Raw genomic sequence first — 27,280 nt, 5'->3', positions numbered from 1 at the left:
CTTGGGGGAACGCTGGGTGGAAGGAAATTTGTGGCTCCTCTCAGATTCCAGAACTTTCTGCCACAGAAATGTGAGGAACATGTGTTTTTTTAGCCAAATTTTGAGGTTTGCAAAGGATTCTGGGTAACAGAACCTGGTCCGAGCCCCACAAGTCACCCCATCTTGGATTCCCCTAGGTCTCTAGTTTTCAGAAATGCACAGGTTTGGTAGGTTTCCCTAGGTGCCGGCTGATCTAGAGGCCAAAATCTACAGGTAGGCACTTCGCAAAAAACACCTCTGTTTTCTTTCAAAAATTTGGATGTGTCCACGTTGCGCATTGGGGCGTTTCCTGTCGCGGGCGCTAGGCCTACCCACACAAGTGAGGTATCATTTTTATCGGGAGACTTGGGGGAACGCTGGATGGAAGGAAATTGTGGCTCCTCTCAGATTCCAGAACTTTCTGCCACAGAAATGTGAGGAACATGTGTTTTTTTAGCCAAATTTTGAGGTTTGCAAAGGATTCTGGGTAACAGAAACTGGTCCGAGCTCCACAAGTCACCCCATCTTGGATTCCCCTAGGTCTCTAGTTTTTAGAAATGCACAGGTTTGGTAGGTTCCCCTAGGTGCTGGCTGAGCTAGAGGCCAAAATCTACAGGTAGGCACTTCGCAAAAATCACCTCTGTTTTCTTTCAAAAAATTGGATGTGTCCACGATGCGCTTTGGGGCGTTTCCTGTCGCGGGCGCTATGCCTACCCACACAAGTGAGGTATCATTTTTATCAGGAGACTTGGGGGAACGCTGGGTGGAAGGAAATTTGTTGCTCCTCTCAGATTCCAGAACTTTCTGCCACAGAAATGTGAGGAACATGTGTTTTTTTAGCCAAATTTTGAGGTTTGCAAAGGATTCTGGGTAACAGAACCTGGTCCGAGCCCCACAAGTCACCCCATCTTGGATTCCCCTAGGTCTCTAGTTTTCAGAAATGCACAGGTTTGGTAGGTTTCCCTAGGTGCCGGCTGAGCTATAGGCCAAAATCTACAGGTAGGCACTTCGCAAAAAACACCTCTGTTTTCTTTCAAAAATTTGGATGTGTCCACGTTGCGCTTTGGGGCGTTTCCTGTCACGGGCGCTAGGCCTACCCACACAAGTGAGGTATCATTTTTATCGGGAGACTTGGGGGAACGCTAGGTGGAAGAAAATTTGTGGCTCCTCTCAGATTCCAGAACTTTCTGCCACAGAAATGTGAGGAACATGTGTTTTTTTTAGGCAAATTTTGAGGTTTGCAAAGGATTCTGGGTAACAGAACCTGGTCCGAGCCCCACAAGTCACCCCATCTTGGATTCCCCTAGGTCTCTAGTTTTCAGAAATGCACAGGTTTGGAAGGTTTCCCTAGGTGCCGGCTGAGCTAGAGGCCAAAATCTACAGGTAGGCACTTCGCAAAAATCACCTCTATTTTCTTTCAAAAAATTGGATGCGTCCACGTTGCGCTTTGGGGCGTTTCCTGTCGCGGGCGCTAGGCCTACCCACACAAGTGAGGTATCATTTTTATCGGGAGACTTGGGGGAACGCTGGGTGGAAGGAAATTTGTGGCTCCTCTCAGATTCCAGAACTTTCTACCATAGAATTTGAGGAACATGTGTTTTTTTAGCCAAATTTTGAGGTTTGCAAAGGATTCTGGGTAACAGAACCTGGTCCGAACCCCACAAGTCACCCCATCTTGGATTCCCCTAGGTCTCTAGTTTTCAGAAATGCACAGGTTTGGTAGGTTTCCCTAGGTGCCGGGTGAGCTAGAGGCCAAAATCTACAGGTAGGCACTTCGCAAAAAACACCTCTGTTTTCTTTCAAAAATGTGGATTTGTCCACGTTGCGCTTTGGGGCGTTTCCTGTCGCGGGCGCTAGGCCTACCCACACAAGTGAGGTATCTTTTTTATCGGGAGACTTGGGGGAACGCTGGGTGGAAGGAATTTGTGGCTCCTCTCAGATTCCAGAACTTTCTGCCACAGAAATGTGAGGAACATGTGTTTTTTTAGCCAAAGTTTGAGGTTTGCAATGGATTCTGGGTAACAGAACCTGGTCCGAACCCCACAAGTCACCCCATCTTGGATTCCCCTAGGTCTCTAGTTTTCAGAAATGCACAGGTTTGGTAGGTTTCCCTAGGTGCCGGCTGAGCTAGAGGCCAAAATCTACAGGTAGGCACTTCGCAAAAATCACCTCTATTTTCTTTCAAAAAATTGGATGCGTCCACGTTGCGCTTTGGGGCGTTTCCTGTCGCGGGCGCTAGGCCTACCCACACAAGTGAGGTATCATTTTTATCGGGAGACTTGGGGGAACGCTGGGTGGAAGGAAATTTGTGGCTCCTCTCAGATTCCAGAACTTTCTACCACAGAAGTTGAGGAACATGTGTTTTTTTAGCCAAATTTTGAGGTTTGCAATGGATTCTGGGTAACAGAACCTGGTCCGAACCCCACAAGTCACCCCATCTTGGATTCCCCTAGGTCTCTAGTTTTCAGAAATGCACAGGTTTGGTAGGTTTCCCTAGGTGCCGGGTGAGCTAGAGGCCAAAATCTACAGGTAGGCACTTCGCAAAAAACACCTCTGTTTTCTTTCAATAATTTGGATGTGTCCACGTTGCGCTTTGGGGCGTTTCCTGTCGCGGGCGCTACGCCTACCCACACAAGTGAGGTATCATTTTTATCAGGAGACTTGGGGGAACGCTGGGTGGAATGAAATTTGTGGCTCCTCTCAGATTCCAGAACTTTCTGCCACAGAATTTGAGGAACATGTGTTTTTTTAGCCAAATTTTGAGGTTTGCAAAGGATTCTGGGTAACAGAACCTGGTCCGAGCCCCACAAGTCACGCCATCTTGGATTCCCCTAGGTCTCTAGTTTTCAGAAATGCACAGGTTTGGTAGGTTTCCCTAGGTGCCGGCTGAGCTAGAGGCCAAAATCTACAGGTAGGCACTTCGCAAAAAACACCTCTGTTTTCTTTCAAAAATTTGGATGTGTCCACGTTGCGCTTTGGGGCGTTTCCTGTCGCGGGCGCTAGGCCTACCCACACAAGTGAGGTATCATTTTTATCGGGAGACTTGGGGAACGCTGGGTGGAAGAAAATTTGTGGCTCCTCTCAGATTCCAGAACTTTCTGCCACAGAAATGTGAGGAACATGTGTTTTTTTAGGCAAATTTTGAGGTTTGCAAAGGATTTTGGGTAACAGAACCTGGTCCGAGCCCCACAAGTCACCCCATCTTGGATTCCCCTAGGTCTCTAGTTTTCAGAAATGCACAGGTTTGGTAGGTTTCCCTAGGTGCTGGCTGAGCTAGAGGCCAAAATCTACAGGTAGGCACTTTGGCAAAAACACCTCTGTTTTCTTTCAAAAATGTGGATGTGTCCACGTTGCGCTTTGGGGCGTTTCCTGTCGCGGGCGCTAGGCCTACCCACACAAGTGAGGTATCTTTTTTATCGGGAGACTTGGGGGAACGCTGGGTGGAAGGAATTTGTGGCTCCTCTCAGATTCCAGAACTTTCTGCCACAGAAATGTGAGGAACATGTGTTTTTTTAGCCAAAGTTTGAGGTTTGCAAAGGATTCTGGGTAACAGAACCTGGTCCGAACCCCACAAGTCACCCCATCTTGGATTCCCCTAGGTCTCTAGTTTTCAGAAATGCACAGGTTTGGTAGGTTTCCCTAGGTGCCGGCTGAGCTAGAGGCCAAAATCTACAGGTAGGCACTTCGCAGAATCACCTCTGTTTTCTTTCAAAAAATTGGATGTGTCCACGTTGCGCTTTGGGGCGTTTCCTGTCGCGGGCGCTAGGCCTACCCACACAAGTGAGGTATCATTTTTATCGGGAGACTTGGGGGAACGCTGGGTGGAAGGAAATTTGTGGCTCCTCTCAGATTCCAGAACTTTCTGCCACAGAAATGTGAGGAACATGTGTTTTTTTAGCCAAAGTTTGAGGTTTGCAAAGGATTCTGGGTAACAGAACCTGGTCCGAACCCCACAAGTCACCCCATCTTGGATTCCCCTAGGTCTCTAGTTTTCAGAAATGCACAGGTTTGGTAGGTTTCCCTAGGTGCCGGCTGAGCTAGAGGCCAAAATCTACAGGTAGGCACTTCGCAAAAATCACCTCTGTTTTCTTTCAAAAAATTGGATGTGTCCACGTTGCGCTTTGGGGCGTTTCCTGTCGCGGGCGCTAGGCCTACCCACACAAGTGAGGTATCATTTTTATCGGAAGACTTGGGGGAACGCTGGGTGGAAGGAAATTTGTGGCTCCTCTCAGATTCCAGAACTTTCTGCCACAGAATTTGAGGAACATGTGTTTTTTTTTAGCCAAATTTTTAGGTTTGCAAAGGATTCTGGGTAACGGAACCTGGTCCGAGCCCCACAAGTCACCCCATCTTGGATTCCCCTAGGTCTCTAGTTTTCAGAAATGCACAGGTTTGGTAGGTTTCCCTAGGTGCCGGCTGAGCTAGAGGCCAAAATCTACAGGTAGGCACTTCGCAAAAATCACCTCTGTTTTCTTTCAAAAAATTGGATGTGTCCACGATGCGCTTTGGGGTGTTTCCTGTCGCGGGCGCTACGCCTACCCACACAAGTGAGGTATCATTTTTATCAGGAGACTTGGGGGAACGCTGGGTGGAAGGAAATTTGTTGCTCCTCTCAGATTCCAGAACTTTCTGCCACAGAAATGTGAGGAACATGTGTTTTTTTAGCCACATTTTGAGGTTTGCAAAGGATTCTGGGTAACAGAACCTGGTCCGAGCCCCACAAGTCACCCCATCTTGGATTCCCCTAGGTCTCTAGTTTTCAGAAATGCACAGGTTTGGTAGGTTTCCCTAGGTGCTGGCTGAGCTAGAGGCCAAAATCTACAGGTAGGCACTTTGGCAAAAACACCTCTGTTTTCTTTCAAAAATGTGGATGTGTCCACGTTGCGCTTTGGGGCGTTTCCTGTCGCGGGCGCTAGGCCTACCCACACAAGTGAGGTATCATTTTTATCGGGAGACTTGGGGAACGCTGGGTGGAAGAAAATTTGTGGCTCCTCTCAGATTCCAGAACTTTCTGCCACAGAAATGTGAGGAACATGTGTTTTTTTAGCCAAAGTTTGAGGTTTGCAAAGGATTCTGGGTAACAGAACCTGGTCCGAGCCCCACAAGTCACCCCATCTTGGATTCCCCTAGGTCTCTAGTTTTCAGAAATGCACAGGTTTGGTAGGTTTCCCTAGGTGCTGGCTGAGCTAGAGGCCAAAATCTACAGGTAGGCACTTTGGCAAAAACACCTCTGTTTTCTTTCAAAAATGTGGATGTGTCCACGTTGCGCTTTGGGGCGTTTCCTGTCGCGGGCGCTAGGCCTACCCACACAAGTGAGGTATCTTTTTTATCGGGAGACTTGGGGGAACGCTGGGTGGAAGGAATTTGTGGCTCCTCTCAGATTCCAGAACTTTCTGCCACAGAAATGTGAGGAACATGTGTTTTTTTAGCCAAAGTTTGAGGTTTGCAAAGGATTCTGGGTAACAGAACCTGGTCCGAACCCCACAAGTCACCCCATCTTGGATTCCCCTAGGTCTCTAGTTTTCAGAAATGCACAGGTTTGGTAGGTTTCCCTAGGTGCCGGCTGAGCTAGAGGCCAAAATCTACAGGTAGGCACTTCGCAAAAAACACCTCTGTTTTCTTTCAATAATTTGGATGTGTCCACGTTGCGCTTTGGGGCGTTTCCTGTCGCGGGCGCTAGGCCTACCCACACAAGTGAGGTATCATTTTTATCGGGAGACTTGGGGGAACGCTGGGTGGAAGGAAATTTGTGGCTCCTCTCAGATTCCAGAACTTTCTGCCACAGAAATGTGAGGAACATGTGTTTTTTTAGCCACATTTTGAGGTTTGCAAAGGATTCTGGGTAACAGAACCTGGTCCGAGCCCCACAAGTCACCCCATCTTGGATTCCCCTAGGTCTCTAGTTTTCAGAAATGCACAGGTTTGGTAGGTTTCCCTAGGTGCCGGCTGAGCTAGAGGCCAAAATCTACAGGTAGGCCCTTCGCAAAAATCACCTCTGTTTTCTTTCAAAAAATTGGATGTGTCCACGTTGCGCTTTGGGGCGTTTCCTGTCGCGGGCGCTAGGCCTACCCACACAAGTGAGGTATCATTTTTATCGGGAGACTTGGGGGAACGCTGGGTGGAAGGAAATTTGTGGCTCCTCTCAGATTCCAGAACTTTCTGCCACAGAATTTGAGGAACATGTGTTTTTTTTTAGCCAAATTTTTAGGTTTGCAAAGGATTCTGGGTAACGGAACCTGGTCCGAGCCCCACAAGTCACCCCATCTTGGATTCCCCTAGGTCTCTAGTTTTCAGAAATGCACAGGTTTGGTAGGTTTCCCTAGGTGCCGGCTGAGCTAGAGGCCAAAATCTACAGGTAGGCACTTCGCAAAAATCACCTCTGTTTTCTTTCAAAAAATTGGATGTGTCCACGATGCGCTTTGGGGTGTTTCCTGTCGCGGGCGCTACGCCTACCCACACAAGTGAGGTATCATTTTTATCAGGAGACTTGGGGGAACGCTGGGTGGAAGGAAATTTGTTGCTCCTCTCAGATTCCAGAACTTTCTGCCACAGAAATGTGAGGAACATGTGTTTTTTTAGCCACATTTTGAGGTTTGCAAAGGATTCTGGGTAACAGAACCTGGTCCGAGCCCCACAAGTCACCCCATCTTGGATTCCCCTAGGTCTCTAGTTTTCAGAAATGCACAGGTTTGGTAGGTTTCCCTAGGTGCCGGCTGAGCTAGAGGCCAAAATCTACAGGTAGGCACTTCGCAAAAAACACCTCTGTTTTCTTTCAAAAATTTGGATGTGTCCACGTTGCGCTTTGTGGTGTTTCCTGTCGTGGGCGCTAGGCCTACCCACACAAGTGAGGTATCATTTTTATCGGGAGACTTGGGGGAACGCTGGGTGGAAGGAATTTGTGGCTCCTCTCAGATTCCAGAACTTTCTGCCACAGAAATGTGAGGAACATGTGTTTTTTTAGCCAAAGTTTGAGGTTTGCAAAGGATTCTGGGTAACAGAACCTGGTCCGAACCCCACAAGTCACCCCATCTTGGATTCCCCTAGGTCTCTAGTTTTCAGAAATGCACAGGTTTGGTAGGTTTCCCTAGGTGCCGGCTGAGCTAGAGGCCAAAATCTACAGGTAGGCCCTTCGCAAAAATCACCTCTGTTTTCTTTCAAAAAATTGGATGTGTCCACGTTGCGCTTTGGGGCGTTTCCTGTCGCGGGCGCTAGGCCTACCCACACAAGTGAGGTATCATTTTTATCGGGAGACTTGGGGGAACGCTGGGTGGAAGGACATTTGTGGCTCCTCTCAGATTCCAGAACTTTCTGCCACAGAATTTGAGGAACATGTTTTTTTTTAGCCAAATTTTGAGGTTTGCAAAGGATTCTGGGTAACAGAACCTGGTCCGAGCCCCACAAGTGACCCCATCTTGGATTCCCCATAGGTCTCTAGTTTTCAGAAATGCACAGGTTTGGTAGGTTTCCCTAGGTGCCGGCTGAGCTAGAGGCCAAAATCTACAGGTAGGCACTTCGCAAAAAACACCTCTGTTTTCTTTAAAAAATTTGGATGTGTCCACGTTGCGCTTTGGGGCGTTTCCTGTCGCGGGCTCTAGGCCTACCCACACAAGTGAGGTATCATTTTTATTGGGAGACTTGGGGGAACGCTGGGTGGAAGAAAATTTGTGGCTCCTCTCAGATTCCAGAACTTTCTGCCACAGAAATGTGAGGAACATGTGTTTTTTTAGCCAAATTTTGAGGTTTGCAAAGGATTCTGGGTAACAGAACCTGGTCCGAGCCCCACAAGTCACCCCATCTTGGATTCCCCTAGGTCTCTAGTTTTCAGAAATGCACAGGTTTGGTAGGTTTCCCTAGGTGCCGGCTGAGCTAGAGGCCAAAATCTACAGGTAGGCACTTCGCAAAAATCACCTCTATTTTCTTTCAAAAAATTGGATGCGTCCACGTTGCGCTTTGGGGCGTTTCCTGTCGCGGGCGCTAGGCCTACCCACACAAGTGAGGTATCATTTTTATCGGGAGACTTGGGGGAACGCTGGGTGGAAGGAAATTTGTGGCTCCTCTCAGATTCCAGAACTTTCTACCATAGAATTTGAGGAACATGTGTTTTTTTTAGCCAAATTTTGAGGTTTGCAAAGGATTCTGGGTAACAGAACCTGGTCCGAACCCCACAAGTCACCCCATCTTGGATTCCCCTAGGTCTCTAGTTTTCAGAAATGCACAGGTTTGGTAGGTTTCCCTAGGTGCCGGGTGAGCTAGAGGCCAAAATCTACAGGTAGGCACTTCGCAAAAAACACCTCTGTTTTCTTTCAATAATTTGGATGTGTCCACGTTGCGCTTTGGGGCGTTTCCTGTCGCGGGCGCTACGCCTACCCACACAAGTGAGGTATCATTTTTATCAGGAGACTTGGGGGAACGCTGGGTGGAATGAAATTTGTGGCTCCTCTCAGATTCCAGAACTTTCTGCCACAGAATTTGAGGAACATGTGTTTTTTTAGCCAAATTTTGAGGTTTGCAAAGGATTCTGGGTAACAGAACCTGGTCCGAGCCCCACAAGTCACGCCATCTTGGATTCCCCTAGGTCTCTAGTTTTCAGAAATGCACAGGTTTGGTAGGTTTCCCTAGGTGCCGGCTGAGCTAGAGGCCAAAATCTACAGGTAGGCACTTCGCAAAAAACACCTCTGTTTTCTTTCAAAAATTTGGATGTGTCCACGTTGCGCTTTGGGGCGTTTCCTGTCGCGGGCGCTAGGCCTACCCACACAAGTGAGGTATCATTTTTATCGGGAGACTTGGGGAACGCTGGGTGGAAGAAAATTTGTGGCTCCTCTCAGATTCCAGAACTTTCTGCCACAGAAATGTGAGGAACATGTGTTTTTTTAGCCAAATTTTGAGGTTTGCAAAGGATTCTGGGTAACAGAACCTGGTCCGAGCCCCACAAGTCACCCCATCTTGGATTCCCCTAGGTCTCTAGTTTTCAGAAATGCACAGGTTTGGTAGGTTTCCCTAGGTGCTGGCTGAGCTAGAGGCCAAAATCTACAGGTAGGCACTTTGGCAAAAACACCTCTGTTTTCTTTCAAAAATGTGGATGTGTCCACGTTGCGCTTTGGGGCGTTTCCTGTCGCGGGCGCTAGGCCTACCCACACAAGTGAGGTATCTTTTTTATCGGGAGACTTGGGGGAACGCTGGGTGGAAGGAATTTGTGGCTCCTCTCAGATTCCAGAACTTTCTGCCACAGAAATGTGAGGAACATGTGTTTTTTTAGCCAAAGTTTGAGGTTTGCAAAGGATTCTGGGTAACAGAACCTGGTCCGAACCCCACAAGTCACCCCATCTTGGATTCCCCTAGGTCTCTAGTTTTCAGAAATGCACAGGTTTGGTAGGTTTCCCTAGGTGCCGGCTGAGCTAGAGGCCAAAATCTACAGGTAGGCCCTTCGCAAAAATCACCTCTGTTTTCTTTCAAAAAATTGGATGTGTCCACGTTGCGCTTTGGGGCGTTTCCTGTCGCGGGCGCTAGGCCTACCCACACAAGTGAGGTATCATTTTTATCGGGAGACTTGGGGGAACGCTGGGTGGAAGGATATTTGTGGCTCCTCTCAGATTCCAGAACTTTCTGCCACAGAATTTGAGGAACATGTGTTTTTTTTAGCCAAATTTTGAGGTTTGCAAAGGATTCTGGGTAACAGAACCTGGTCCGAGCCCCACAAGTGACCCCATCTTGGATTCCCCATAGGTCTCTAGTTTTCAGAAATGCACAGGTTTGGTAGGTTTCCCTAGGTGCCGGCTGAGCTAGAGGCCAAAATCTACAGGTAGGCACTTCGCAAAAAACACCTCTGTTTTCTTTAAAAAATTTGGATGTGTCCACGTTGCGCTTTGGGGCGTTTCCTGTCGCGGGCTCTAGGCCTACCCACACAAGTGAGGTATCATTTTTATTGGGAGACTTGGGGGAACGCTGGGTGGAAGAAAATTTGTGGCTCCTCTCAGATTCCAGAACTTTCTGCCACAGAAATGTGAGGAACATGTGTTTTTTTAGCCAAATTTTGAGGTTTGCAAAGGATTCTGGGTAACAGAACCTGGTCCGAGCCCCACAAGTCACCCCATCTTGGATTCCCCTAGGTCTCTAGTTTTCAGAAATGCACAGGTTTGGTAGGTTTCCCTAGGTGCCGGCTGAGCTAGAGGCCAAAATCTACAGGTAGGCACTTCGCAAAAATCACCTCTATTTTCTTTCAAAAAATTGGATGCGTCCACGTTGCGCTTTGGGGCGTTTCCTGTCGCGGGCGCTAGGCCTACCCACACAAGTGAGGTATCATTTTTATCGGGAGACTTGGGGGAACGCTGGGTGGAAGGAAATTTGTGGCTCCTCTCAGATTCCAGAACTTTCTACCATAGAATTTGAGGAACATGTGTTTTTTTAGCCAAATTTTGAGGTTTGCAAAGGATTCTGGGTAACAGAACCTGGTCCGAACCCCACAAGTCACCCCATCTTGGATTCCCCTAGGTCTCTAGTTTTCAGAAATGCACAGGTTTGGTAGGTTTCCCTAGGTGCCGGGTGAGCTAGAGGCCAAAATCTACAGGTAGGCACTTCGCAAAAAACACCTCTGTTTTCTTTCAATAATTTGGATGTGTCCACGTTGCGCTTTGGGGCGTTTCCTGTCGCGGGCGCTACGCCTACCCACACAAGTGAGGTATCATTTTTATCAGGAGACTTGGGGGAACGCTGGGTGGAATGAAATTTGTGGCTCCTCTCAGATTCCAGAACTTTCTGCCACAGAATTTGAGGAACATGTGTTTTTTTAGCCAAATTTTGAGGTTTGCAAAGGATTCTGGGTAACAGAACCTGGTCCGAGCCCCACAAGTCACGCCATCTTGGATTCCCCTAGGTCTCTAGTTTTCAGAAATGCACAGGTTTGGTAGGTTTCCCTAGGTGCCGGCTGAGCTAGAGGCCAAAATCTACAGGTAGGCACTTCGCAAAAAACACCTCTGTTTTCTTTCAAAAATTTGGATGTGTCCACGTTGCGCTTTGGGGCGTTTCCTGTCGCGGGCGCTAGGCCTACCCACACAAGTGAGGTATCATTTTTATCGGGAGACTTGGGGAACGCTGGGTGGAAGAAAATTTGTGGCTCCTCTCAGATTCCAGAACTTTCTGCCACAGAAATGTGAGGAACATGTGTTTTTTTAGCCAAATTTTGAGGTTTGCAAAGGATTCTGGGTAACAGAACCTGGTCCGAGCCCCACAAGTCACCCCATCTTGGATTCCCCTAGGTCTCTAGTTTTCAGAAATGCACAGGTTTGGTAGGTTTCCGTAGGTGCTGGCTGAGCTAGAGGCCAAAATCTACAGGTAGGCACTTTGGCAAAAACACCTCTGTTTTCTTTCAAAAATGTGGATGTGTCCACGTTGCGCTTTGGGGCGTTTCCTGTCGCGGGCGCTAGGCCTACCCACACAAGTGAGGTATCTTTTTTATCGGGAGACTTGGGGGAACGCTGGGTGGAAGGAATTTGTGGCTCCTCTCAGATTCCAGAACTTTCTGCCACAGAAATGTGAGGAACATGTGTTTTTTTAGCCAAAGTTTGAGGTTTGCAAAGGATTCTGGGTAACAGAACCTGGTCCGAACCCCACAAGTCACCCCATCTTGGATTCCCCTAGGTCTCTAGTTTTCAGAAATGCACAGGTTTGGTAGGTTTCCCTAGGTGCCGGCTGAGCTAGAGGCCAAAATCTACAGGTAGGCACTTCGCAGAATCACCTCTGTTTTCTTTCAAAAAATTGGATGTGTCCACGTTGCGCTTTGGGGCGTTTCCTGTCGCGGGCGCTAGGCCTACCCACACAAGTGAGGTATCATTTTTATCGGGAGACTTGGGGGAACGCTGGGTGGAAGGAAATTTGTGGCTCCTCTCAGATTCCAGAACTTTCTGCCACAGAATTTGAGGAACATGTGTTTTTTTTTTAGCCAAATTTTTAGGTTTGCAAAGGATTCTGGGTAACAGAACCTGGTCCGAGCCCCACAAGTCACCCCATCTTGGATTCCCCTAGGTCTCTAGTTTTCAGAAATGCACAGGTTTGGTAGGTTTCCCTAGGTGCCGGCTGAGCTAGAGGCCAAAATCTACAGGTAGGCACTTCGCAAAAATCACCTCTGTTTTCTTTCAAAAAATTGGATGTGTCCACGATGCGCTTTGGGGTGTTTCCTGTCGCGGGCGCTACGCCTACCCACACAAGTGAGGTATCATTTTTATCAGGAGACTTGGGGGAACGCTGGGTGGAAGGAAATTTGTTGCTCCTCTCAGATTCCAGAACTTTCTGCCACAGAAATGTGAGGAACATGTGTTTTTTTAGCCACATTTTGAGGTTTGCAAAGGATTCTGGGTAACAGAACCTGGTCCGAGCCCCACAAGTCACCCCATCTTGGATTCCCCTAGGTCTCTAGTTTTCAGAAATGCACAGGTTTGGTAGGTTTCCCTAGGTGCTGGCTGAGCTAGAGGCCAAAATCTACAGGTAGGCACTTCGCAAAAAACACCTCTGTTTTCTTTCAAAAATTTGGATGTGTCCACGTTGCGCTTTGTGGTGTTTCCTGTCGTGGGCGCTAGGCCTACCCACACAAGTGAGGTATCATTTTTATCGGGAGACTTGGGGGAACGCTGGGTGGAAGGAATTTGTGGCTCCTCTCAGATTCCAGAACTTTCTGCCACAGAAATGTGAGGAACATGTGTTTTTTTAGCCAAAGTTTGAGGTTTGCAAAGGATTCTGGGTAACAGAACCTGGTCCGAGCCCCACAAGTCACCCCATCTTGGATTCCCCTAGGTCTCTAGTTTTCAGAAATGCACAGGTTTGGTAGGTTTCCGTAGGTGCTGGCTGAGCTAGAGGCCAAAATCTACAGGTAGGCACTTTGGCAAAAACACCTCTGTTTTCTTTAAAAAATGTGGATGTGTCCACGTTGCGCTTTGGGGCGTTTCCTGTCGCGGGCGCTAGGCCTACCCACACAAGTGAGGTATCTTTTTTATCGGGAGACTTGGGGGAACGCTGGGTGGAAGGAATTTGTGGCTCCTCTCAGATTCCAGAACTTTCTGCCACAGAAATGTGAGGAACATGTGTTTTTTTAGCCAAAGTTTGAGGTTTGCAAAGGATTCTGGGTAACAGAACCTGGTCCGAACCCCACAAGTCACCCCATCTTGGATTCCCCTAGGTCTCTAGTTTTCAGAAATGCACAGGTTTGGTAGGTTTCCCTAGGTGCCGGCTGAGCTAGAGGCCAAAATCTACAGGTAGGCACTTCGCAGAATCACCTCTGTTTTCTTTAAAAAAATTGGATGTGTCCACGTTGCGCTTTGGGGCGTTTCCTGTCGCGGGCGCTAGGCCTACCCACACAAGTGAGGTATCATTTTTATCGGGAGACTTGGGGGAACGCTGGGTGGAAGGAAATTTGTGGCTCCTCTCAGATTCCAGAACTTTCTGCCACAGAATTTGAGGAACATGTGTTTTTTTTTAGCCAAATTTTTAGGTTTGCAAAGGATTCTGGGTAACAGAACCTGGTCCGAGCCCCACAAGTCACCCCATCTTGGATTCCCCTAGGTCTCTAGTTTTCAGAAATGCACAGGTTTGGTAGGTTTCCCTAGGTGCCGGCTGAGCTAGAGGCCAAAATCTACAGGTAGGCACTTCGCAAAAATCACCTCTGTTTTCTTTCAAAAAATTGGATGTGTCCACGATGCGCTTTGGGGTGTTTCCTGTCGCGGGCGCTACGCCTACCCACACAAGTGAGGTATCATTTTTATCAGGAGACTTGGGGGAACGCTGGGTGGAAGGAAATTTGTTGCTCCTCTCAGATTCCAGAACTTTCTGCCACAGAAATGTGAGGAACATGTGTTTTTTTAGCCACATTTTGAGGTTTGCAAAGGATTCTGGGTAACAGAACCTGGTCCGAGCCCCACAAGTCACCCCATCTTGGATTCCCCTAGGTCTCTAGTTTTCAGAAATGCACAGGTTTGGTAGGTTTCCCTAGGTGCCGGCTGAGCTAGAGGCCAAAATCTACAGGTAGGCACTTCGCAAAAAACACCTCTGTTTTCTTTCAAAAATTTGGATGTGTCCACGTTGCGCTTTGTGGTGTTTCCTGTCGTGGGCGCTAGGCCTACCCACACAAGTGAGGTATCATTTTTATCGGGAGACTTGGGGGAACGCTGGGTGGAAGGAATTTGTGGCTCCTCTCAGATTCCAGAACTTTCTGCCACAGAAATGTGAGGAACATGTGTTTTTTTAGCCAAATTTTGAGGTTTGCAAAGGATTCTGGGTAACAGAACCTGGTCCGAGCCCCACAAGTCACCCCATCTTGGATTCCCCTAGGTCTCTAGTTTTCAGAAATGCACAGGTTTGGTAGGTTTCCCTAGGTGCCGGCTGAGCTAGAGGCCAAAATCTACAGGTAGGCACTTCGCAAAAAACACCTCTGTTTTCTTTAAAAAATTTGGATGTGTCCACGTTGCGCTTTGGGGCGTTTCCTGTCGCGGGCTCTAGGCCTACCCACACAAGTGAGGTATCATTTTTATTGGGAGACTTGGGGGAACGCTGGGTGGAAGAAAATTTGTGGCTCCTCTCAGATTCCAGAACTTTCTGCCACAGAAATGTGAGGAACATGTGTTTTTTTAGCCAAATTTTGAGGTTTGCAAAGGATTCTGGGTAACAGAACCTGGTCCGAGCCCCACAAGTCACCCCATCTTGGATTCCCCTAGGTCTCTAGTTTTCAGAAATGCACAGGTTTGGTAGGTTTCCCTAGGTGCCGGCTGAGCTAGAGGCCAAAATCTACAGGTAGGCACTTCGCAAAAATCACCTCTATTTTCTTTCAAAAAATTGGATGCGTCCACGTTGCGCTTTGGGGCGTTTCCTGTCGCGGGCGCTAGGCCTACCCACACAAGTGAGGTATCATTTTTATCGGGAGACTTGGGGGAACGCTGGGTGGAAGGAAATTTGTGGCTCCTCTCAGATTCCAGAACTTTCTACCATAGAATTTGAGGAACATGTGTTTTTTTAGCCAAATTTTGAGGTTTGCAAAGGATTCTGGGTAACAGAACCTGGTCCGAACCCCACAAGTCACCCCATCTTGGATTCCCCTAGGTCTCTAGTTTTCAGAAATGCACAGGTTTGGTAGGTTTCCCTAGGTGCCGGGTGAGCTAGAGGCCAAAATCTACAGGTAGGCACTTCGCAAAAAACACCTCTGTTTTCTTTCAATAATTTGGATGTGTCCACGTTGCGCTTTAGGGCGTTTCCTGTCGCGGGCGCTACGCCTACCCACACAAGTGAGGTATCATTTTTATCAGGAGACTTGGGGGAACGCTGGGTGGAATGAAATTTGTGGCTCCTCTCAGATTCCAGAACTTTCTGCCACAGAATTTGAGGAACATGTGTTTTTTTAGCCAAATTTTGAGGTTTGCAAAGGATTCTGGGTAACAGAACCTGGTCCGAGCCCCACAAGTCACGCCATCTTGGATTCCCCTAGGTCTCTAGTTTTCAGAAATGCACAGGTTTGGTAGGTTTCCCTAGGTGCCGGCTGAGCTAGAGGCCAAAATCTACAGGTAGGCACTTCGCAAAAAACACCTCTGTTTTCTTTCAAAAATTTGGATGTGTCCACGTTGCGCTTTGGGGCGTTTCCTGTCGCGGGCGCTAGGCCTACCCACACAAGTGAGGTATCATTTTTATCGGGAGACTTGGGGAACGCTGGGTGGAAGAAAATTTGTGGCTCCTCTCAGATTCCAGAACTTTCTGCCACAGAAATGTGAGGAACATGTGTTTTTTTAGCCAAATTTTGAGGTTTGCAAAGGATTCTGGGTAACAGAACCTGGTCCGAGCCCCACAAGTCACCCCATCTTGGATTCCCCTAGGTCTCTAGTTTTCAGAAATGCACAGGTTTGGTAGGTTTCCCTAGGTGCTGGCTGAGCTAGAGGCCAAAATCTACAGGTAGGCACTTTGGCAAAAACACCTCTGTTTTCTTTCAAAAATGTGGATGTGTCCACGTTGCGCTTTGGGGCGTTTCCTGTCGCGGGCGCTAGGCCTACCCACACAAGTGAGGTATCTTTTTTATCGGGAGACTTGGGGGAACGCTGGGTGGAAGGAATTTGTGGCTCCTCTCAGATTCCAGAACTTTCTGCCACAGAAATGTGAGGAACATGTGTTTTTTTAGCCAAAGTTTGAGGTTTGCAAAGGATTCTGGGTAACAGAACCTGGTCCGAACCCCACAAGTCACCCCATCTTGGATTCCCCTAGGTCTCTAGTTTTCAGAAATGCACAGGTTTGGTAGGTTTCCCTAGGTGCCGGCTGAGCTAGAGGCCAAAATCTACAGGTAGGCCCTTCGCAAAAATCACCTCTGTTTTCTTTCAAAAAATTGGATGTGTCCACGTTGCGCTTTGGGGCGTTTCCTGTCGCGGGCGCTAGGCCTACCCACACAAGTGAGGTATCATTTTTATCGGGAGACTTGGGGGAACGCTGGGTGGAAGGATATTTGTGGCTCCTCTCAGATTCCAGAACTTTCTGCCACAGAATTTGAGGAACATGTGTTTTTTTAGCCAAATTTTGAGGTTTGCAAAGGATTCTGGGTAACAGAACCTGGTCCGAGCCCCACAAGTGACCCCATCTTGGATTCCCCATAGGTCTCTAGTTTTCAGAAATGCACAGGTTTGGTAGGTTTCCCTAGGTGCCGGCTGAGCTAGAGGCCAAAATCTACAGGTAGGCACTTCGCAAAAAACACCTCTGTTTTCTTTAAAAAATTTGGATGTGTCCACGTTGCGCTTTGGGGCGTTTCCTGTCGCGGGCTCTAGGCCTACCCACACAAGTGAGGTATCATTTTTATTGGGAGACTTGGGGGAACGCTGGGTGGAAGAAAATTTGTGGCTCCTCTCAGATTCCAGAACTTTCTGCCACAGAAATGTGAGGAACATGTGTTTTTTTAGCCAAATTTTGAGGTTTGCAAAGGATTCTGGGTAACAGAACCTGGTCCGAGCCCCACAAGTCACCCCATCTTGGATTCCCCTAGGTCTCTAGTTTTCAGAAATGCACAGGTTTGGTAGGTTTCCCTAGGTGCCGGCTGAGCTAGAGGCCAAAATCTACAGGTAGGCACTTCGCAAAAATCACCTCTATTTTCTTTCAAAAAATTGGATGCGTCCACGTTGCGCTTTGGGGCGTTTCCTGTCGCGGGCGCTAGGCCTACCCACACAAGTGAGGTATCATTTTTATCGGGAGACTTGGGGGAACGCTGGGTGGAAGGAAATTTGTGGCTCCTCTCAGATTCCAGAACTTTCTACCATAGAATTTGAGGAACATGTGTTTTTTTAGCCAAATTTTGAGGTTTGCAAAGGATTCTGGGTAACAGAACCTGGTCCGAACCCCACAAGTCACCCCATCTTGGATTCCCCTAGGTCTCTAGTTTTCAGAAATGCACAGGTTTGGTAGGTTTCCCTAGGTGCCGGGTGAGCTAGAGGCCAAAATCTACAGGTAGGCACTTCGCAAAAAACACCTCTGTTTTCTTTCAATAATTTGGATGTGTCCACGTTGCGCTTTGGGGCGTTTCCTGTCGCGGGCGCTACGCCTACCCACACAAGTGAGGTATCATTTTTATCAGGAGACTTGGGGGAACGCTGGGTGGAATGAAATTTGTGGCTCCTCTCAGATTCCAGAACTTTCTGCCACAGAATTTGAGGAACATGTGTTTTTTTAGCCAAATTTTGAGGTTTGCAAAGGATTCTGGGTAACAGAACCTGGTCCGAGCCCCACAAGTCACGCCATCTTGGATTCCCCTAGGTCTCTAGTTTTCAGAAATGCACAGGTTTGGTAGGTTTCCCTAGGTGCCGGCTGAGCTAGAGGCCAAAATCTACAGGTAGGCACTTCGCAAAAAACACCTCTGTTTTCTTTCAAAAATTTGGATGTGTCCACGTTGCGCTTTGGGGCGTTTCCTGTCGCGGGCGCTAGGCCTACCCACACAAGTGAGGTATCATTTTTATCGGGAGACTTGGGGAACGCTGGGTGGAAGAAAATTTGTGGCTCCTCTCAGATTCCAGAACTTTCTGCCACAGAAATGTGAGGAACATGTGTTTTTTTAGCCAAATTTTGAGGTTTGCAAAGGATTCTGGGTAACAGAACCTGGTCCGAGCCCCACAAGTCACCCCATCTTGGATTCCCCTAGGTCTCTAGTTTTCAGAAATGCACAGGTTTGGTAGGTTTCCGTAGGTGCTGGCTGAGCTAGAGGCCAAAATCTACAGGTAGGCACTTTGGCAAAAACACCTCTGTTTTCTTTCAAAAATGTGGATGTGTCCACGTTGCGCTTTGGGGCGTTTCCTGTCGCGGGCGCTAGGCCTACCCACACAAGTGAGGTATCTTTTTTATCGGGAGACTTGGGGGAACGCTGGGTGGAAGGAATTTGTGGCTCCTCTCAGATTCCAGAACTTTCTGCCACAGAAATGTGAGGAACATGTGTTTTTTTAGCCAAAGTTTGAGGTTTGCAAAGGATTCTGGGTAACAGAACCTGGTCCGAACCCCACAAGTCACCCCATCTTGGATTCCCCTAGGTCTCTAGTTTTCAGAAATGCACAGGTTTGGTAGGTTTCCCTAGGTGCCGGCTGAGCTAGAGGCCAAAATCTACAGGTAGGCACTTCGCAGAATCACCTCTGTTTTCTTTCAAAAAATTGGATGTGTCCACGTTGCGCTTTGGGGCGTTTCCTGTCGCGGGCGCTAGGCCTACCCACACAAGTGAGGTATCATTTTTATCGGGAGACTTGGGGGAACGCTGGGTGGAAGGAAATTTGTGGCTCCTCTCAGATTCCAGAACTTTCTGCCACAGAATTTGAGGAACATGTGTTTTTTTTTAGCCAAATTTTTAGGTTTGCAAAGGATTCTGGGTAACAGAACCTGGTCCGAGCCCCACAAGTCACCCCATCTTGGATTCCCCTAGGTCTCTAGTTTTCAGAAATGCACAGGTTTGGTAGGTTTCCCTAGGTGCCGGCTGAGCTAGAGGCCAAAATCTACAGGTAGGCACTTCGCAAAAATCACCTCTGTTTTCTTTCAAAAAATTGGATGTGTCCACGATGCGCTTTGGGGTGTTTCCTGTCGCGGGCGCTACGCCTACCCACACAAGTGAGGTATCATTTTTATCAGGAGACTTGGGGGAACGCTGGGTGGAAGGAAATTTGTTGCTCCTCTCAGATTCCAGAACTTTCTGCCACAGAAATGTGAGGAACATGTGTTTTTTTAGCCACATTTTGAGGTTTGCAAAGGATTCTGGGTAACAGAACCTGGTCCGAGCCCCACAAGTCACCCCATCTTGGATTCCCCTAGGTCTCTAGTTTTCAGAAATGCACAGGTTTGGTAGGTTTCCCTAGGTGCTGGCTGAGCTAGAGGCCAAAATCTACAGGTAGGCACTTCGCAAAAAACACCTCTGTTTTCTTTCAAAAATTTGGATGTGTCCACGTTGCGCTTTGTGGTGTTTCCTGTCGTGGGCGCTAGGCCTACCCACACAAGTGAGGTATCATTTTTATCGGGAGACTTGGGGGAACGCTGGGTGGAAGGAATTTGTGGCTCCTCTCAGATTCCAGAACTTTCTGCCACAGAAATGTGAGGAACATGTGTTTTTTTAGCCAAAGTTTGAGGTTTGCAAAGGATTCTGGGTAACAGAACCTGGTCCGAGCCCCACAAGTCACCCCATCTTGGATTCCCCTAGGTCTCTAGTTTTCAGAAATGCACAGGTTTGGTAGGTTTCCGTAGGTGCTGGCTGAGCTAGAGGCCAAAATCTACAGGTAGGCACTTTGGCAAAAACACCTCTGTTTTCTTTCAAAAATGTGGATGTGTCCACGTTGCGCTTTGGGGCGTTTCCTGTCGCGGGCGCTAGGCCTACCCACACAAGTGAGGTATCATTTTTATCGGGAGACTTGGGGGAACGCTGGGTGGAAGGAATTTGTTGCTCCTCTCAGATTCCAGAACTTTCTGCCACAGAAATGTGAGGAACATGTGTTTTTTTAGCCACATTTTGAGGTTTGCAAAGGATTCTGGGTAACAGAACCTGGTCCGAGCCCCACAAGTCACCCCATCTTGGATTCCCCTAGGTCTCTAGTTTTCAGAAATGCACAGGTTTGGTAGGTTTCCCTAGGTGCTGGCTGAGCTAGAGGCCAAAATCTACAGGTAGGCACTTCGCAAAAAACACCTCTGTTTTCTTTCAAAAATTTGGATGTGTCCACGTTGCGCTTTGTGGTGTTTCCTGTCGTGGGCGCTAGGCCTACCCACACAAGTGAGGTATCATTTTTATCGGGAGACTTGGGGGAACGCTGGGTGGAAGGAATTTGTGGCTCCTCTCAGATTCCAGAACTTTCTGCCACAGAAATGTGAGGAACATGTGTTTTTTTAGCCAAAGTTTGAGGTTTGCAAAGGATTCTGGGTAACAGAACCTGGTCCGAGCCCCACAAGTCACCCCATCTTGGATTCCCCTAGGTCTCTAGTTTTCAGAAATGCACAGGTTTGGTAGGTTTCCGTAGGTGCTGGCTGAGCTAGAGGCCAAAATCTACAGGTAGGCACTTTGGCAAAAACACCTCTGTTTTCTTTCAAAAATGTGGATGTGTCCACGTTGCGCTTTGGGGCGTTTCCTGTCGCGGGCGCTAGGCCTACCCACACAAGTGAGGTATCTTTTTTATCGGGAGACTTGGGGGAACGCTGGGTGGAAGGAATTTGTGGCTCCTCTCAGATTCCAGAACTTTCTGCCACAGAAATGTGAGGAACATGTGTTTTTTTAGCCAAAGTTTGAGGTTTGCAAAGGATTCTGGGTAACAGAACCTGGTCCGAACCCCACAAGTCACCCCATCTTGGATTCCCCTAGGTCTCTAGTTTTCAGAAATGCACAGGTTTGGTAGGTTTCCCTAGGTGCCGGCTGAGCTAGAGGCCAAAATCTACAGGTAGGCACTTCGCAGAATCACCTCTGTTTTCTTTCAAAAAATTGGATGTGTCCACGTTGCGCTTTGGGGCGTTTCCTGTCGCGGGCGCTAGGCCTACCCACACAAGTGAGGTATCATTTTTATCGGGAGACTTGGGGGAACGCTGGGTGGAAGGAAATTTGTGGCTCCTCTCAGATTCCAGAACTTTCTGCCACAGAATTTGAGGAACATGTGTTTTTTTTTAGCCAAATTTTTAGGTTTGCAAAGGATTCTGGGTAACAGAACCTGGTCCGAGCCCCACAAGTCACCCCATCTTGGATTCCCCTAGGTCTCTAGTTTTCAGAAATGCACAGGTTTGGTAGGTTTCCCTAGGTGCCGGCTGAGCTAGAGGCCAAAATCTACAGGTAGGCACTTCGCAAAAATCACCTCTGTTTTCTTTCAAAAAATTGGATGTGTCCACGATGCGCTTTGGGGTGTTTCCTGTCGCGGGCGCTACGCCTACCCACACAAGTGAGGTATCATTTTTATCAGGAGACTTGGGGGAACGCTGGGTGGAAGGAAATTTGTTGCTCCTCTCAGATTCCAGAACTTTCTGCCACAGAAATGTGAGGAACATGTGTTTTTTTAGCCACATTTTGAGGTTTGCAAAGGATTCTGGGTAACAGAACCTGGTCCGAGCCCCACAAGTCACCCCATCTTGGATTCCCCTAGGTCTCTAGTTTTCAGAAATGCACAGGTTTGGTAGGTTTCCCTAGGTGCTGGCTGAGCTAGAGGCCAAAATCTACAGGTAGGCACTTCGCAAAAAACACCTCTGTTTTCTTTCAAAAATTTGGATGTGTCCACGTTGCGCTTTGTGGTGTTTCCTGTCGTGGGCGCTAGGCCTACCCACACAAGTGAGGTATCATTTTTATCGGGAGACTTGGGGGAACGCTGGGTGGAAGGAATTTGTGGCTCCTCTCAGATTCCAGAACTTTCTGCCACAGAAATGTGAGGAACATGTGTTTTTTTAGCCAAAGTTTGAGGTTTGCAAAGGATTCTGGGTAACAGAACCTGGTCCGAGCCCCACAAGTCACCCCATCTTGGATTCCCCTAGGTCTCTAGTTTTCAGAAATGCACAGGTTTGGTAGGTTTCCGTAGGTGCTGGCTGAGCTAGAGGCCAAAATCTACAGGTAGGCACTTTGGCAAAAACACCTCTGTTTTCTTTCAAAAATGTGGATGTGTCCACGTTGCGCTTTGGGGCGTTTCCTGTCGCGGGCGCTAGGCCTACCCACACAAGTGAGGTATCTTTTTTATCGGGAGACTTGGGGGAACGCTGGGTGGAAGGAATTTGTGGCTCCTCTCAGATTCCAGAACTTTCTGCCACAGAAATGTGAGGAACATGTCTTTTTTTAGCCAAAGTTTGAGGTTTGCAAAGGATTCTGGGTAACAGAACCTGGTCCGAACCCCACAAGTCACCCCATCTTGGATTCCCCTAGGTCTCTAGTTTTCAGAAATGCACAGGTTTGGTAGGTTTCCCTAGGTGCCGGCTGAGCTAGAGGCCAAAATCTACAGGTAGGCACTTCGCAGAATCACCTCTGTTTTCTTTCAAAAAATTGGATGTGTCCACGTTGCGCTTTGGGGCGTTTCCTGTCGCGGGCGCTAGGCCTACCCACACAAGTGAGGTATCATTTTTATCGGGAGACTTGGGGGAACGCTGGGTGGAAGGAAATTTGTGGCTCCTCTCAGATTCCAGAACTTTCTGCCACAGAATTTGAGGAACATGTGTTTTTTTTTAGCCAAATTTTTAGGTTTGCAAAGGATTCTGGGTAACAGAACCTGGTCCGAGCCCCACAAGTCACCCCATCTTGGATTCCCCTAGGTCTCTAGTTTTCAGAAATGCACAGGTTTGGTAGGTTTCCCTAGGTGCCGGCTGAGCTAGAGGCCAAAATCTACAGGTAGGCACTTCGCAAAAATCACCTCTGTTTTCTTTCAAAAAATTGGATGTGTCCACGATGCGCTTTGGGGTGTTTCCTGTCGCGGGCGCTACGCCTACCCACACAAGTGAGGTATCATTTTTATCAGGAGACTTGGGGGAACGCTGGGTGGAAGGAAATTTGTTGCTCCTCTCAGATTCCAGAACTTTCTGCCACAGAAATGTGAGGAACATGTGTTTTTTTAGCCACATTTTGAGGTTTGCAAAGGATTCTGGGTAACAGAACCTGGTCCGAGCCCCACAAGTCACCCCATCTGGGATTCCCCTAGGTCTCTAGTTTTCAGAAATGCACAGGTTTGGTAGGTTTCCCTAGGTGCCGGCTGAGCTAGAGGCCAAAATCTACAGGTAGGCACTTCGCAAAAAACACCTCTGTTTTCTTTCAAAAATTTGGATGTGTCCACGTTGCGCTTTGTGGTGTTTCCTGTCGTGGGCGCTAGGCCTACCCACACAAGTGAGGTATCATTTTTATCGGGAGACTTGGGGGAACGCTGGGTGGAAGGAATTTGTGGCTCCTCTCAGATTCCAGAACTTTCTGCCACAGAAATGTGAGGAACATGTGTTTTTTTAGCCAAAGTTTGAGGTTTGCAAAGGATTCTGGGTAACAGAACCTGGTCCGAACCCCACAAGTCACCCCATCTTGGATTCCCCTAGGTCTCTAGTTTTCAGAAATGCACAGGTTTGGTAGGTTTCCCTAGGTGCCGGCTGAGCTAGAGGCCAAAATCTACAGGTAGGCCCTTCGCAAAAATCACCTCTGTTTTCTTTCAAAAAATTGGATGTGTCCACGTTGCGCTTTGGGGCGTTTCCTGTCGCGGGCGCTAGGCCTACCCACACAAGTGAGGTATCATTTTTATCGGGAGACTTGGGGGAACGCTGGGTGGAAGGAAATTTGTGGCTCCTCTCAGATTCCAGAACTTTCTGCCACAGAATTTGAGGAACATGTGTTTTTTTAGCCAAATTTTGAGGTTTGCAAAGGATTCTGGGTAACAGAACCTGGTCCGAGCCCCACAAGTGACCCCATCTTGGATTCCCCATAGGTCTCTAGTTTTCAGAAATGCACAGGTTTGGTAGGTTTCCCTACGTGCCGGCTGAGCTAGAGGCCAAAATCTACAGGTAGGCACTTCGCAAAAAACACCTCTGTTTTCTTTAAAAAATTTGGATGTGTCCACGTTGCGCTTTGGGGCGTTTCCTGTCGCGGGCTCTAGGCCTACCCACACAAGTGAGGTATCATTTTTATTGGGAGACTTGGGGGAACGCTGGGTGGAAGAAAATTTGTGGCTCCTCTCAGATTCCAGAACTTTCTGCCACAGAAATGTGAGGAACATGTGTTTTTTTAGCCAAATTTTGAGGTTTGCAAAGGATTCTGGGTAACAGAACCTGGTCCGAGCCCCACAAGTCACCCCATCTTGGATTCCCCTAGGTCTCTAGTTTTCAGAAATGCACAGGTTTGGTAGGTTTCCCTAGGTGCCGGCTGAGCTAGAGGCCAAAATCTACAGGTAGGCACTTCGCAAAAATCACCTCTGTTTTCTTTAAAAAAAATTGGATGTGTCCACGTTGCGCTTTGGGGCGTTTCCTGTCGCGGGCGCTAGGCCTACCCACACAAGTGAGGTATCATTTTTATCGGGAGACTTGGGGGAACGCTGGGTGGAAGGAAATTTGTGGCTCCTCTCAGATTCCAGAACTTTCTGCCACAGAATTTGAGGAACATGTGTTTTTTTAGCCAAATTTTGAGGTTTGCAAAGGATTCTGGGTAACAGAACCTGGTCCGAGCCCCACAAGTCACCCCATCTTGGATTCCCCTAGGTCTCTAGTTTTCAGAAATGCACAGGTTTGGTAGGTTTCCCTAGGTGCCGGCTGAGCTAGAGGCCAAAATCTACAGGTAGGCACTTCGCAAAAAACACCTCTGTTTTCTTTCAATAATTTGGATGTTTCCACGTTGCGCTTTGGGGCGTTTCCTGTCGCGGGCGCTAGGCCTACCCACACAAGTGAGGTATCATTTTTATCGGGAGACTTGGGGGAACGCTGGGTGGAGGGAAATTTGTGGCTCCTCTCAGATTCCAGAACTTTCTGCCACAGAAATGTGAGGAACATGTGTTTTTTTAGCCAAATTTTGAGGTTTGCAAAGGATTCTGGATAACAGAACCTGGTCCGAGCCCCACAAGTCACCCCATCTTGGATTCCCCTAGGTCTCTAGTTTTCAGAAATGCACAGGTCTGGTAGGTTTCCCTAGGTGCCGGCTGAGCTAGTGGCCAAAATCTACAGGTAGGCACTTCGCAAAAAACACCTCTGTTTTCTTTCAAAAAATTGGATGTGTCATCGTTGCGCTTTGGGGCGTTTCCTGTCACGGGCGCTAGGCCTACCCACACAAGTGAGGTATCATTTTTATCGGGAGACTTGGGGGAACGCTGGGTGGAAGGAAATTTGTGGCTCCTCTCAGATTCCAGAACTTTCTGCCACAGAAATGTGAGGAACATGTGTTTTTTTAGCCAAATTTTGAGGTTTGCAAAGGATTCTGGGTAACAGAACCTGGTCCGAGCCCCACAAGTCACCCCATCTTGGATTCCCCTAGGTCTCTAGTTTTCAGAAATGCACAGGTTTGGTAGGTTTCCCTAGGTGCCGGCTGATCTAGAGGCCAAAATCTACAGGTAGGCACTTCGCAAAAAACACCTCTGTTTTCTTTCAAAAATTTGGATGTGTCCACGTTGCGCTTTGGGGGGCGTTTCCTGTCGCGGGCGCTAGGCCTACCCACACAAGTGAGGTATCATTTTTATCGGGAGACTTGGGGGAACGCTGGGTGGAAGGAAATTGTGGCTCCTCTCAGATTCCAGAACTTTCTGCCACAGAAATGTGAGGAACATGTGTTTTTTTAGCCAAATTTTGAGGTTTGCAAAGGATTCTGGGTAACAGAAACTGGTCCGAGCTCCACAAGTCACCCCATCTTGGATTCCCCTAGGTCTCTAGTTTTTAGAAATGCACAGGTTTGGTAGGTTCCCCTAGGTGCTGGCTGAGCTAGAGGCCAAAATCTACAGGTAGGCACTTCGCAAAAATCACCTCTGTTTTCTTTCAAAAAATTGGATGTGTCCACGATGCGCTTTGGGGCGTTTCCTGTCGCAGGCGCTATGCCTACCCACACAAGTGAGGTATCATTTTTATCAGGAGACTTGGGGGAACGCTGGGTGGAAGGAAATTTGTGGCTCCTCTCAGATTCCAGAACTTTCTGCCACAGAATTTGAGGAACATGTGTTTTTTTAGCCAAATTTTGAGGTTTGCAAAGGATTCTGGGTAACAGAACCTGGTCCGAGCCCCACAAGTCACCCCATCTTGGATTCCCCTAGGTCTCTAGTTTTCAGAAATGCACAGGTTTGGTAGGTTTCCCTAGGTGCCGGCTGAGCTAGAGGCCAAAATCTACAGGTAGGCACTTCGCAAAAAACACCTCTGTTTTCTTTCAATAATTTGGATGTTTCCACGTTGCGCTTTGGGGCGTTTCCTGTCGCGGGCTCTAGGCCTACCCACACAAGTGAGGTATCATTTTTATCGGGAGACTTGGGGGAACGCTGGGTGGAAGGAAAATTGTTGCTCCTCTCAGATTCCAGAACTTTCTGCCACAGAAATGTGAGGAACATGTGTTTTTTTAGCCAAATTTTGAGGTTTGCAAAGGATTCTGGGTAACAGAACCTGGTCCGAGCCCCACAAGTCACCCCATCTTGGATTCCCCTAGGTCTCTAGTTTTCAGAAATGCACAGGTTTGGTAGGTTTCCCTAGGTGCCGGCTGAGCTAGAGGCCAAAATCTACAGGTAGGCACTTCGCAAAAATCACCTCTATTTTCTTTCAAAAAATTGGATGCGTCCACGTTGCGCTTTGGGGCGTTTCCTGTCGCGGGCGCTAGGCCTACCCACACAAGTGAGGTATCATTTTTATCGGGAGACTTGGGGGAACGCTGGGTGGAAGGATATTTGTGGCTCCTCTCAGATTCCAGAACTTTCTACCATAGAATTTGAGGAACATGTGTTTTTTTAGCCAAATTTTGAGGTTTGCAAAGGATTCTGGGTAACAGAACCTGGTCCGAACCCCACAAGTCACCCCATCTTGGATTCCCCTAGGTCTCTAGTTTTCAGAAATGCACAGGTTTGGTAGGTTTCCCTAGGTGCCGGGTGAGCTAGAGGCCAAAATCTACAGGTAGGCACTTCGCAAAAAACACCTCTGTTTTCTTTCAATAATTTGGATGTGTCCACGTTGCGCTTTGGGGCGTTTCCTGTCGCGGGCGCTACGCCTACCCACACAAGTGAGGTATCATTTTTATCAGGAGACTTGGGGGAACGCTGGGTGGAATGAAATTTGTGGCTCCTCTCAGATTCCAGAACTTTCTGCCACAGAATTTGAGGAACATGTGTTTTTTTAGCCAAATTTTGAGGTTTGCAAAGGATTC

Source organism: Pleurodeles waltl, chromosome 4_2 (genome assembly GCF_031143425.1).
Source record: "Pleurodeles waltl isolate 20211129_DDA chromosome 4_2, aPleWal1.hap1.20221129, whole genome shotgun sequence".
NCBI classification, from domain to species: Eukaryota; Metazoa; Chordata; class Amphibia; order Caudata; family Salamandridae; genus Pleurodeles; species Pleurodeles waltl.
This window is presented reverse-complemented; position numbering follows the sequence as displayed.